Genomic DNA, 13,136 nt, shown 5'->3' with positions numbered 1-13,136 from the left:
CTGTCTTGGTGATCACAGCTTTGTAGTAAAGCTTGAAATCGGGTAACGTGATGCTGCAAGATTTGTTTTTGTTTTTCAACTTTTTCTTAGCAATTCAGGGTCTCTTCTGATTCCATACAAATTTTAGGATTATGTGCTCCAGCTCTTTGAAAAACACCGGTGGAATTTTGATCGGAATGGCATTAAAAGTATAGATTGCTCTAGGCAGTATAGACATTTTAACAATGTTTGTTCTTCTGATCCAAGAGCATGGAACGGTCTTCCATCTTTTTGTGTCTTCTTCAATTTCTTTCATGAGTGTTCTGTAGTTCCTCGAGTACAGGTCCTTTACCTCTTTGGTTAGGTTTACTCCCAGGTATCTTATGGTTCTTGGTGCTATAGTAAATGGAATCGATTCTCTAATTTCCCTTTCTGTATTTTCATTGTTAGTGTATAAGAAAGCTACTGATTTCTGTACATTGACTTTGTATCCTGCCATGTTACAGAACTGCTGTATGAGTTCTAGTAGTTTGGGGGTGGAGTCTTTGGGGTTTTCCATATAAAGAATCATGTCATCTGCAAAGAGAGAGAGTTTGACTTCTTCCTTGCCAATTTGGATACCTTTTATTTCTCTTTATTGTCTGATTGTTGTTGCTAGGACTTCTAATACTATGTTGAACAAGAGTGGTGAGGTGGGCATCCTTGTCGTGTTCCTGATCTCAACGGGAAGACTACAAGCTTTTTCCCATTGAGGATGATATTTGCTGTGGGCCTTTCATAGATAGATTTTATGGAGTCAGGAATGTTCCCTCTATCCCTATACTTTGAAGCGTTTTAATCAGGAACGGATGCTGGATTTTGTCAAATGCTTTTTCTGCATCCATTGAGAGGACCATGTGGTTCTTCTCTCTTCTCTTATTGATTTGTTCTATCACATTGATTGATTTGCAAATGTTGAACCATCCTTGCAACCCAGGGATGAATCCCACCTGGTCATGGTGGATAATCTTTTTCATGTGCTGTTGGATCCTGTTTGCTAGGATCTTGTTGAGAATCTTAGCATCCATATTCATCAGTGATATTGGTCTGGAATTCTCCTTTTTGGTAGGGTCTTTGCCTTGTTTGGGGATCAGGGTAATGCTGGCTTCATAAAAAGAGTCTGGAAGTTTTCCTTCTGCTTCAATTTTTTGGAACAGCTTCAGGAGAATTGGTGTTATTTCTTCTTAGAAAGTTTGGTAGAATTCCCACGGGAATCCATCAGGTCCTGGGCTCTTGTTTTTTGGGAGGGTTTTGATCACTGCTTCAATCTCATTACTAGATGTCGGTCTATTCAGGTTGTCAATTTCTTCCTGGTTCAATTTTGGGAGTTTATATTTTTCAAGGAATGCATCCATTTCATCTAGGTTGCTTAGCTTATTGGCATATTTATATAGCATTCTGATTGACACAGAGAGAATGTGAATGAAAATGGAAAGTATGAATGTGTGTGTAAAGGATGGAGTGGATGAATGCAACATGAATGAATGATGAATGAATCAGTAACTATGTGTGTATGAGGGAATGACAGAATAGGTTGATCTATAACCTTTGATATTTATTCCACTAGGGTGGTGGAAGCCACAACTGCATTCGTCAAATGACCACTGAGAATGCAAGGGCAATGGGAAAACAGTGTGAAGTGCAGGCTGCCCTTGAGGATACCGTCTCAGGCTCTCTAGGCCAGAGAACTGTCCTGGCTGCCAGCCTCGTTTTGAACACTACATCAAAAACTAATGATGTATTGTATGGTGACTAACATAACACAATAAAAATTTAAAAAAAGATGGAGTACCTGAGTGGCTCAGTCTAAAACATACAAACAAACAAACAAAAATAATGATGTACCTTATGGTGAAAACATAACAAAATAAAAAAATATAAAAAATATAAAAAAATTTCATCTACAGATGTTTAAAGTCCAGACTGGCTACATCAGAATCACTATGTGAGCTGTTAGAAATACAGATTCCTGGACCCCACCCTTCTGGATTTTGCTTCAGTAGGTTGGGGAGGAGCCCAGGAATCTATGTTCTTAACCCATTTGCGGGTGAATTTGGTATCCAGCCAGACTGGAAAACCACTGAGCTGGCCTACCCACCTCCTCTGGGAGATGAATGGACAGGCGCAGAGAAACCACTCATGCCATGTGGCCACCCTCACCAAGCTGTTTCGCTTGGAGGTCTTGCCTCATTTGAGCCTACTGACCCAGAGAGGCAGGGTGGTATACATACATAAAGGAGAGAGACAGACACACAGAGACCTGGGTTCTGAACCCAGCTTTGACCTTTTCCTAAGGTGGGACCACAGGCAAATGACTCCACTGCTCCGCTTCACTATTCCTGCCAGTACAATAGGGAGATGCCATCCACAGCCCAGGACCATTGTGAGAATTTGAGAAAATGCCTTCCTTCAAATCACTGGTGCAGAGTCTCATGAAGATGTGATGATAACTGTAATTGTTAGCGTTATTGAGCACGTACTAAGAACCAAGTATGGTTCCAAGTGCTTTATGTAAATGGTCTCACTTAATCCCCACAAACGCTGTCTATGAAATAGGAGCTATTATCATTCCCGTGCTACAGATGAGGAGACTGAGGCTTAGAGAGTGTGAATAACTTGTCCAGGGGCCCTCAGGGAGCATCTGAGTCCTTGCAGCCTGCACTCTTAAGCCCTAAGCTATAAATGGCAGCTCCCTCCCCCTTCTCCTTAAAGGTTAAAGCAGAGGGTAGAGCCAATCCTGTGGGGGAAAAACAGAACAAAGACCTCTGAAAGGAAGGAAGCCAAGGGAATGTATGTAAGCAGAAGTCTCAGAGCGTATGGGGGCTCAGTTTGCCCCTAAGCTTCCTGACAACTGTAGCAGGAAGAAGGGGGGAAGCAGAATTCCCAAGGTTCCATTTTCTGGAAAAAAGGAGGCACAGAGACATGTCTAAATGGACATTTGTCTTGGGCTGGAATTCCAGAAGAGCTGATCTTGTGGCCTGCTCGGCAAACATCCGGGACCAGAAAATCATCTGTGATTTCATGAGGCGCTAAAAGCCTTCTTCACACACGTGATTCTGAGAGTCAGAAGGCGGCGTGTGTGTGTGTGTGTGTGTGTGTGTGTGTGTGTGTGTGTGTGTGAAAACACATGAAATTCTATCCCAGAGGAGAGCCTTGCTAGACTGCAATTTTCCACAGCAGTAAGGGTGGGAGGGGACCTAGGCCCTGTTTCCGCATTTGTCTCTCTCCACAGCACACACCACACAGCCTCTGTGGGAGGAGACCCAGGTCTCTGCTCTAGGTGGGGACATGACACTCCTCCGGAGACTGGGCCCAGGGACGGATGGCAAGTGAGCCAGGGCAAGGTTGTGGGTGAGGGTCAGACTTCTAGAGCCTGGGAGCTGTGGGGAGGGCTGGGTGGGTCAGCCTGGGCCTGCTGGAAGAGGCAGAGCAGGAGGAGCTAGCTGTGGGATTTGGAGAGGATTATAGCACTGGGGCAAGTGGAAGGGTGCTGTAAGCAGGAGAGGCGGGTGGTGCAGGGCTTGCTTTTCCCCATGCTCAGATATTGCCCCTTTTGATGTCCCCTTTCCTGGATTTCGGCCTGGTGAGCCCTCCATGCCACCCATCTCAATCCTTCCCACCCATTCAGGTGAGGCTGACTCATCCCCATCTACCAGGATTGAGAGGGGAGGGACCTATGTCTGAATCACCTTCTGCCCAGCACTGCAAGACCAGTCTGCCTTTGCCAGCTCAGGCACCATGGCCCACTTTGTGGTCCAGCATGATGTAGTCATGGAGGGCATCGCTGGAGATGTGCAGGTGAGGGGGAATGGAAATGGAAATGGAATGGAAAGAGTATGGGCTCTGGAGTCAGACAGGCCTGGCCAGCAATCTGGCTTCTGCAAATTGCTCATCTGTTTTTCCCTAGAGATCAGTGAGGACAAGTGAACACAGACAGAATGATGTATAGGGACACATGACTTCACACCATAGGAGACACATGTGCTTCCTCTAAGTGTTGGAGACTCAGAACTGCGTAAATTGAATAAAACTCCAAATGAACCCGTTCCTTTTTTTTTTTTTTAAAGACTCCACTTATTTGAGAGAGAGAGAGCGAATGAGTGCAGGAGGAGGGGCAGGGGGAGGGGCAGAAGGAGAGGCAGAGGAGAAGCAGAGGGAGAAGCAGACTCCCCACTGAGCAGGGAACCCAACACAGGGCTCCATCCCAGGACACTGGCATCATGACCTGAGCCGAAGGCAGATGCTTAACCCACTGAAGCACCCAGGCACCCTGAAATGAATCCACTCCTAGTTGAAGTAAGTTATAGCCCACTCTTAACCAGTCCTTTTGGAAAGTGAACCATTGGCCAGTAATTGGTCTCTCACACTCATGGGGTTCTCACACTTTCTGCAGCTCTGATACTCTCATGTTCCCTCACATTTTTGTGCCATCTCTAAGTTTTAAAAATTCTTTTTTTAAAGAATTTAGACACCTGAGCCATCTGCCTAAACATGGAGCTCACACATTCATGAAGAATATGCAGAGATCTCATGCTCTGCCAGAGGGTTCCAGCATGGATCCAAGACCCTTGGCTTGACAACAACGATTGCATGGCTGCCTGAGATGTCTGATCCCAGCCTTCCTTTCTTGCCATATCTCTCACCACCTGCAGCACACAAACCACCCTCCAGCTGCCCTACACCACACCACACCACATGCCTTTCTTTAAAAACACCTGAATTTGGGCGCCTGGGTGGCTCAGTGGGTTAAGCCGCTGCCTTCGGCTCGGGTCATGATCTCAGGGTCCTGGGATCGAGTCCCACATCGAGCTCTCTGCTCAGCAGAGAGCCTGCTTCTCTCTCTCTCTCTCTCTCTCTCTCTATCTCTCTCTGCCTGCCTCTCTATCTACTTGTGATCTCTCTCTGTCAAATAAATAAATAAATAAATAAATAAATAAATAAATAAATAACAAACCTGAATTTGCCACTCATTTGTGCCTGAGTATTTGCTCATACTCTCTGCTTGCCCTGGGAATGTCTTCTCCCTCCTGTCTCCATTAGTCCTCATCCTTGAAGACCTTGCTCAAATCCTACCTCTCTGATGAGCCCAGCCCACTGACAATTTTCCCGTCTGCTCTGGCTAATATAGTGCCTTGGTAACACCTGTCCCCATGCACATATTTACTCATTCATTCATATGTGGATACATCACCACCAAGCAGAGATACTCTAGCCCAGTCCTGTCCTCATTGATTCTGGGAACTCAGAAATGAGGTGGACACGACCCCTAGTCTTCCTTTGGAACATCCTAGCCCCTAAGCAGCCAGATACATAGACCTGTGGTGGTCATAAATGGTTCTAAATGCTGCATATAAATCTGTAATGGGTTATGCACAGATACCACTGAGGAGGGTTCCAGGAAAGCCTTCCTAAAGGAGTTGGCCTTTAAATTAGCCTGGGGAAAATATGAAGAGACTCTACCTCTGCCGGGGTCATTGGGGTGAAGGGAATAGCAGATGCAGAGAGATGTAGGGGACAGTAGGTGCAGAGGCACAGAGGTATGGTATAGCCTGTTGAGAGAGAATAAAATAAGAAGTCTCCCTCTCCAAATAAGAGCTGAGGGTACCCTGCCAGTAGGTGGCAGCAGGGGCCTTAACCTGGTGTTCTATCCTGTGGGTGTATAAATTGAGGTATTTGTCTGCGTCCTCATTCTTTACCTTTTTGACCATTGCCTGGAGCAGAAACATAATCAGAACAGATGGAATTAGGCACTAAATAGAAGACAGATACTCCCATTTACTGTGTGCCCTGACTCCTGCATCCCCTACTAAGAACACCTCCACTGACTTCCCATTCCTGTTTGAGTATGCCCATCTTTCAAAGTCCTGCACATTCACCCCTTCATTCACTCAGTTGGGACTCCCTGGGTACCTAATCTGCTTTACGCCCACTGCTGGCTGATGCTGGGAACCCTGAAGTAAATCACATGGAGATCCTATTCACTGTCTCTGGATGAAACAGACACACACACACACACACACACACACACACACACACACACGATGAAAAGTTCTCTGTCAATGACAACACAAGCTGGGACGGATGCCATCATGAGGGAAGAAGGTGGTCAGGGAGGGCTCCCTGGCAGAAGTAAAGACTGAGCTGGGTTAAAGAATGCAAAAATGGATACCAAGTTGGGAGAGGGGCTGTGAAATGGGAAAGACATTCTAGCCAACCGAGGCCTGCACGATACAGGGAATGAAGGCTGGAAATATCCGGGGTGTTTAGGGAGCCTCAAGTAGGCTGGAGTTCCTGGAGCATTGATTTGAGACACAAGAAATGGTAAGAGGTGAGACCGAGGGCTACGAGTGCTGGAGGGGTGTGATGAGGAACATGGAATATGTCTTGAAGGTGACAAGGCAGCCATGAAAGGGAATGACATTATGGGGTTTGAGTTTAGAAAGACCTGACTGAGCAGCTGCTGCAAAGATGCATGGATGGGAGGGGCCGCGAAAGAAGGAGCAGAACCAAAGAGAAAGAAGTCTTGAATTTGGGTTTTGTTAGTCTGGAATGGAGAGGAGGGGTGGGCCTGGGATATATCCAGCAGAATCAACCAGCAGGAATTGGTGGCTGGTGGGATGTGGGGAGTGAGGGGCACAGGAAGATTCAAGGGTGATGCTCAGGTTTGTATCCGGAGTGACCATGTGGATGATAGGGTCTGTAAAGGACAAAGGCACACAAAAGCAGGATGGGGGAAATACAGCAATTTATTGTTTGGGCAAAATACGTTGGAAGCATCTTCAGACGTCCCAGGGAATGGGTGTGGAGGAGGAAGAGTGGAGAGCATTGGGCAGGAGAAAGACGTGGTACCGGGTCATCATGGAGATTCAGGTACTGACAGTACAGGAGCTAGGGAAGTCACCCAGGGAGAATGTGTTGAGCCAGAAGAGCAGATCCACGATGGCCATTGCTAAGGTCCAGCAGCCACTGATCTTCTCAGCTCTCTGGGTGTCTAGCCCCACCAGCTGCCAGCAGTCTGCTCAGAGCTCTCTATCCCCACCACTTCCCTCCATTGTGTTACACAAGCATAATCATTCTCTTCGCTTGCCATGACTGAAAAAAAAAAAATCAGAAAGCACTGCTTAAGGGACAGGGGGAGAAAATGGAACTCATGTAAGAGACTGAATCAAATGGGCCAGAGAACTGGTCGGAGAGTAAGGAGAGTTTCCCAGGACAGAAGATTCTTCTTGGGACCAAAAGTGATCGCCAGTTGTGAAATACATCAGGGAGATGCAGTCTGATAAGAATCAAAATACACGCACGTGCACCCATATATATATATATATTATATATGTATACATATACATATATACATATATATATATATATATATATATATATATATATATATATATCAGCAATGTCCACAATAGCCAAACTATGGAAAGAACCTAGATGTCTATCAACAGATGAATGGATAAAGAAGAAATGGTATATATATGCAATGGAATACTATGCAGCCATCAAAAGAAATGAAATCTTGCCATTTGCAACGACGTGGATGGAACTAGAGGGTATTATGCTTAGTGAAATAAGTCAATCGGAGAAAGACAACTATCATATGATCTCCCTGATATGAGGAAGTGGAGATGCAACATGGGGGGCTTGGGGGGTAGGAAAAGAATAAATGAAACAAGATGGGATCGGGAGGGAGACAAACCATAAGAGACTCTTAATGTGACAAAACAAACTGAGGGTGGCCGGGGGCGAGGGGGGTGTGGTTATGGACATTGGGGAGGGTATGTGCTATGGTGAGTGCTGTGAAGTGTGTAAACCTGGCGATTCACAGACCTGTACCCCTGGGGCTAATAATACATTATATGTTTATTAAAAAATTTTTAAAAAGAATCAAAATACACCTATTGAGTTTGGAAACCAACTAGTTACTGTTGCCTTTAGTGAGAGAGGAGTCAGTGTGTGGTGGGGGCTGAAGCCAGTCTGTGGTGTGGAGAGGAATAAACTGGACACGAGCAGACCACTGTAGGCGATGATTCCATTACCTTGGTATGCTGCAGGGAGGAGAGAAGATGGTTTGAAGTTTTGATGGGACTGGGATCAGTAGGGATTGTCTTAGTGGATGGAAAAGACACAACACTTTTCATATCCTAAAGAAGACCGAGGAGCTTGTGTGGGGCAGGTTGGAGAGAAGGGTCTGACTGGCAGAGGAGGTCTGGAGGCTGGGAGGGCATGGGGTCCAGGACAAGACTGTTTTGTCCTTAATAGAGGAAGAGGTGTATGGGTGTGTGAACCCTGTGCAAGGGTGGGGTGGGCAGTCCGAGGCACATGGCCTGGTGCCCTTAATTTTCTTCACTAGGAAGGAAAGGAAACATTTCCTCCAAGTGAGGTGGCATGGCAGCTGAGGGGAGCGTGAGAGGGTGGTGACCTGGGTCATGCCTCTGGCTTGTAAGATGTGAGGTGTGAGGCCACCAGGGAGCCTGGGACCATGAGGAGATAGGAATGTGATTTTTCCAAAAACTCTCACCTGCCCAGGTTATGGGAGGAATCTCAGGACAGCTGGGCTCTGCCTTGGGCCTGGGCAGTGGCACGGTGGATGACCCAGGCCTTTGAGAACTGCTGTAGAGCGCCAGGAGAAAGTGGAGACAGAGCCCCCACACGCACGTGTGAATTAACTCAAAGGCTGGAGTGCAGGGAAAGAGCAAGATGTCCTCCCTTATCCTCCTTTCCCCCTGAGAGAGGAGGAGATAGTGTGCCAGGCTTGTGATCAGAGAGCTCCTGAATGGCAGAGAGCGGAGTAAAGCTGGTTGTCCCAAGGCAGAGCTTACTTCAGGCTACTGAGCAGCACAGACCCTCAGTAAGCCCATATTTCTCTAGGCTGAGCTGACACTGACCCTGGGGGCGCTCCCAGCACCCACCCCCCATCCCCCCACCCCCGACTCCACTTCCTTCGCGTGTTCCAGCCCCCAAGCTCTGCAGAGGGGAGATGGAGTGGGGGAAGGGGGTCAGCAGCCAATCACATCCTTGGCAGCCCAAGGCATCTGCACCTGGTCTAACCAATCCCCTCTGAACAAACAGCTCACTCAGCCTCTGCTCCCTCCTTCCCTGCCTACTCTGCCCAGCAACAGCAGAAGGGAGGCTTAAGGAAGAGAGGGAGGCCCTGCAAACTCCCAGCCCCTGGCAGCAATGGAGCTGGGCCCCTGGCTCACTCTATAGAGGGAGGTTAAAACAATACTTACAGTTCCTGGAGCCCAGGCAAAATGTCCCCAGGGGCCCTCAGGACTGTGCAAGTCAGCGCTCATGAACAGGAACTCACATATTACAGAGATCCTGATCCTTGGAGCCTTGGGCCACAAGCCAGCCTCATTCACTCCACAGTTCTGGGGCAGGCCCTGGGCTGACAGCCTGAACAGCAGAGACACAGCTCTGGTAGAGGAGGTGGACATTGAAACAAACAATCGCACAGATGCCTATTTAACTAGTAGCAGAGAGAAGGCCTAGGAAGGAAAAAGGCTCAGGGTAGGGTGTTACGCCGGAGAGTAAGAGGGGACCTGATTTAGACTTCCTTTCCTACTTCTTGTTGGTTTCACTTCTTTTTGTCCAGATTTTTGAGGGCTATTTTATTCATTATTTTGCCCCCAGAAGCCTCCCACCTGTCCAGAAAAACGTCGTATTCGTTCTTGAAACAAGCAGCTGGCTCTATGTTTGGAGCAGGTAACAAGGACCCTGCAGACCTGTTACAGCTCTTATTTTGGAAGGCTCAGAAAGCAGAGAGTGCAGGAAGAGTGGTCCCCTGGGACCAGAGACTCTACCTCCCAGGACCCTTGGATCTTAGAGGCCAAGGCCTACCTTGGGGTCCTGGTACCTTGCACATTCAGGAGCCACGTAGACCTGAAACCACAGAATACTGGGAACATTGAAACATTGGACAAGGGGGCTTGTCCCTTGTCCAATCAAGACCTTTAACCACAAAACTTCAGATCACCAAGGGGCCCAGAGTCATAGAACCTTCAAGCTGGAGAACTCTGGGGTCATAAAACCTGAGTCAACATATAAAAAGGAAACCATAGTCAATTTAGACTCTGAACCTTCCAGAGGCCACAAGTTTGTTTTGTCTTGTTTTGTTTACTTTACCTCAAAGCAAGAAAAATACAGTGCACTGGCATTGCAGTGTTTAGAAACTACAAAATCCTGGATCCATCTAGATTTAAAATATTGTAGCCCTTCTACCAACGCACCTTAAAATGGAATACTGGGGCCATAGGCCAAAGAGATTTTGAGTTTAGAGCCTGAATCCATAAAGTTCTGGAAGCAGTATTTTGAACTACAATACTCTGGGACTCTAGAGTGATAAAGTCCAAGTGACCTGGAGCAGTACAGTCTATGGGCCTTAAAGTTCTGAACCATAGAGCCCATGGGACCTAAGTCTACTAACTTGTATTATACTAGAGTGTAACCAAACTGGGGGAAGGGAAATATTGAGAGAGCTGTCTTTTGTAGTCTCAAGTGTAGGGGAAAGGCTACACCCAACTCCAAACTTTTCTAGCCTACCCATCCCAACTAAGGTCAGGAAAAAGCTGAGGAGCACTTGTGGAGGTCATATTTCAGGGGCATAGGTGCCCTCAGTCTTTTAGACTGAGACCTGAGCACAGAACTATGAAATGCTTCTCCTTCCCCCACACAATATCACCACATGCACTGCACTCCTGTATAACAACAGGAGATTATAGCTGATGGAACTGGAAGCTTAGAGTCTTTAAGAAAGACTATCCCAAGCAACCCAAGACTATAGAAGAGTCGAAAACAAGGATCCTAAAAGAAACGTCTGCCTCTGACACATGCAACTGTTAGCACCTAGCAAGCACAGCCTAATTCCTGGCTGGATAAACATAGAATCTCCCACCAAAGGCCTATTTACCTAGGATCTTTTTACGTGATACATCATGTCCGCTTTCGCCAAAAACTTACAAGCTATGCTAAAATGAAAACAAAACCAAACACAGTCCAAAAAGATGAATCAGCCATCAGAACCAGACTGATACGCCAGAGAATTATTAGACCTGGAATTTAAAGTGGCCATGACTAATATGACTAAGGGCTCTAATGGGAAAAGTGGATAACATGCAAGAATAGACAGGTAACGCAAGCAGAGATGCATACCCTAAGAAAAGAAAATGTAAATGCTAGAAATATAAAACACCATAACAGCAATGAAAAATGCCTTTGGTGGGCTCATTAAGAGACTGAACATGGGCAAAGAACAAGTCAATAAGCCTGAGGATATGTTAATAGAAACTTCCCAAACTGAAAAGCAAAGAGAAGAAAGAATGCAAAACAAAATAAGAAAAAAGAGAATATCCAAGGACTATATACAATTACAAAAGTATCACATATGTGTAATGGGAACACCAGGAGGAGAAGAAAGAAAATAACACAAGAACTATTTGCAGGATTACTGGGTACAGATTTTCCAAAATAAATGACAGCTGCAAAACCACAGGTCTAGGACGCTCAGAGAGCACCATGCAGGATTAAAAAAAAAAAAAAATCTACACATAGGCATATCCTATTCCAACGGCAGAAAATCAAAGAGAAATTTCGTTAAAAAAAAAAAACATGTCTTCTTTGTAGAAATGTCTGTTCATGTCCTCTGCCCATTTCTTGATTGGATTGTTTGTTCTTTGGGTGTTGAGTTTGCTAAGTTCCTTATAGATTTTGGACACTAGCCCTTTTTCTGATATGTCGTTTGCAAATATCTTCTCCCATTCTGTCAGTTGTCTTTTGGTTTTGTTAACTGTTTCCTTTGCTGTGCAAAAGCTTTTGATCTTGATGAAATCCCAATAGTTCATTTTTGCCCTTGCTTCCCTTGCTTTTGCTGATGTTCCTAGGACGATGTTGCTGCGGCTGAGGTCAAAGAGGTTGCTGCCTGTGTTCTCCTCAAGGATTTTGATGAATTCCTTTCTCACATTGAGGTCCTTCATCCATTTTGAGTCTACTTTTGTGTGTGGTGTAAGGAAGTGGTCCGATTTCATTTTTCTGCATGTGGCTGTCCAATTTTCCCAGCACCGTTTATTGAAGAGGCTGTCTTTTTTCCATTGGACATTCTTTCCTGCTTTGTCGAAGATTAGTTGACCATAGAGTTGAGGGTCCATTTCTGGGCTCTCTATTCTGTTCCACTGATCGATGTGTCTGTTTTTGTGCCAGTACCATGCTGTCTTGATGATGACAGCTTTGTAATAGAGGTTGAAGTCTGGAACTGTGATGCCACCAACTTTGGCTTTCTTTTTCAATATTCCTTTGGCTATTCGAGGTCTTTTCTGGTTCCATATAAATTTTAGGATTATTTGTTCCATTTCTTTGAAAAAAATGGATGGTATTTTGATAGGGATTGCATTAAATGTGTAGATTGCTTTAGGTAGCATGGACATTTTCACAATATTTATTCTTCCAATCCAGGAGCATGGAACGTTTTTCCATTTCTTTGTGTCTTCCTCAATTTCTTTCATGAGTACTTTATAGTTTTCTGCATATAGATTCTTAGCCTCTTTGGTTAGGTTTATTCCTAGGTATCTTACAGTTTTGGGTGCAATTGTAAATGGGATTGACTCCTTAATTTCTCTTTCTTCTGTCTTGTTGTTGGTGTACAGAAGTGCAACTGATTTCTGTGCATTGATTTTATATCCTGACACTTCACTGAATTCCTGTACAAGTTCTAGCTGGAGTGGAGTCTTTTGGGTTTCCCACATATAGTATCATATCATCTACGAAGAGTGATAGTTTGACTTCTTCTTTGCCAATTTGGATGCCTTTAATTTCTTTTTGTTGTCTGATTGCTGAGGCTAGGACTTCTAATACTATGTTGAATAGCAGTGGTGATAATGGACATCCCTGCCGTGTTTCTGACCTTAGCGGAAAAGCCTTCAGTTTTTCTCCATTGAGAATGATATTTGTGGTGGGTTTTTCATAGATGGCTTTGATAATATTGAGGTATGTGCCCTCTATCCCTACACTTTGAAGAGTTTTGATCAGGAAGGGATGCTGTACTTTGTCAAATGCTTTCTCAGCATCTATGGAGAGTATCATATGGTTCTTGTTCTTTCTTTTATTAATGTGTTCTATCACAT

The sequence above is a fragment of the Meles meles genome, chromosome X (assembly GCF_922984935.1).
Source record: "Meles meles chromosome X, mMelMel3.1 paternal haplotype, whole genome shotgun sequence".
NCBI lineage: Eukaryota > Metazoa > Chordata > Mammalia > Carnivora > Mustelidae > Meles > Meles meles.
Note: the sequence above shows the minus strand (reverse complement) of the source record.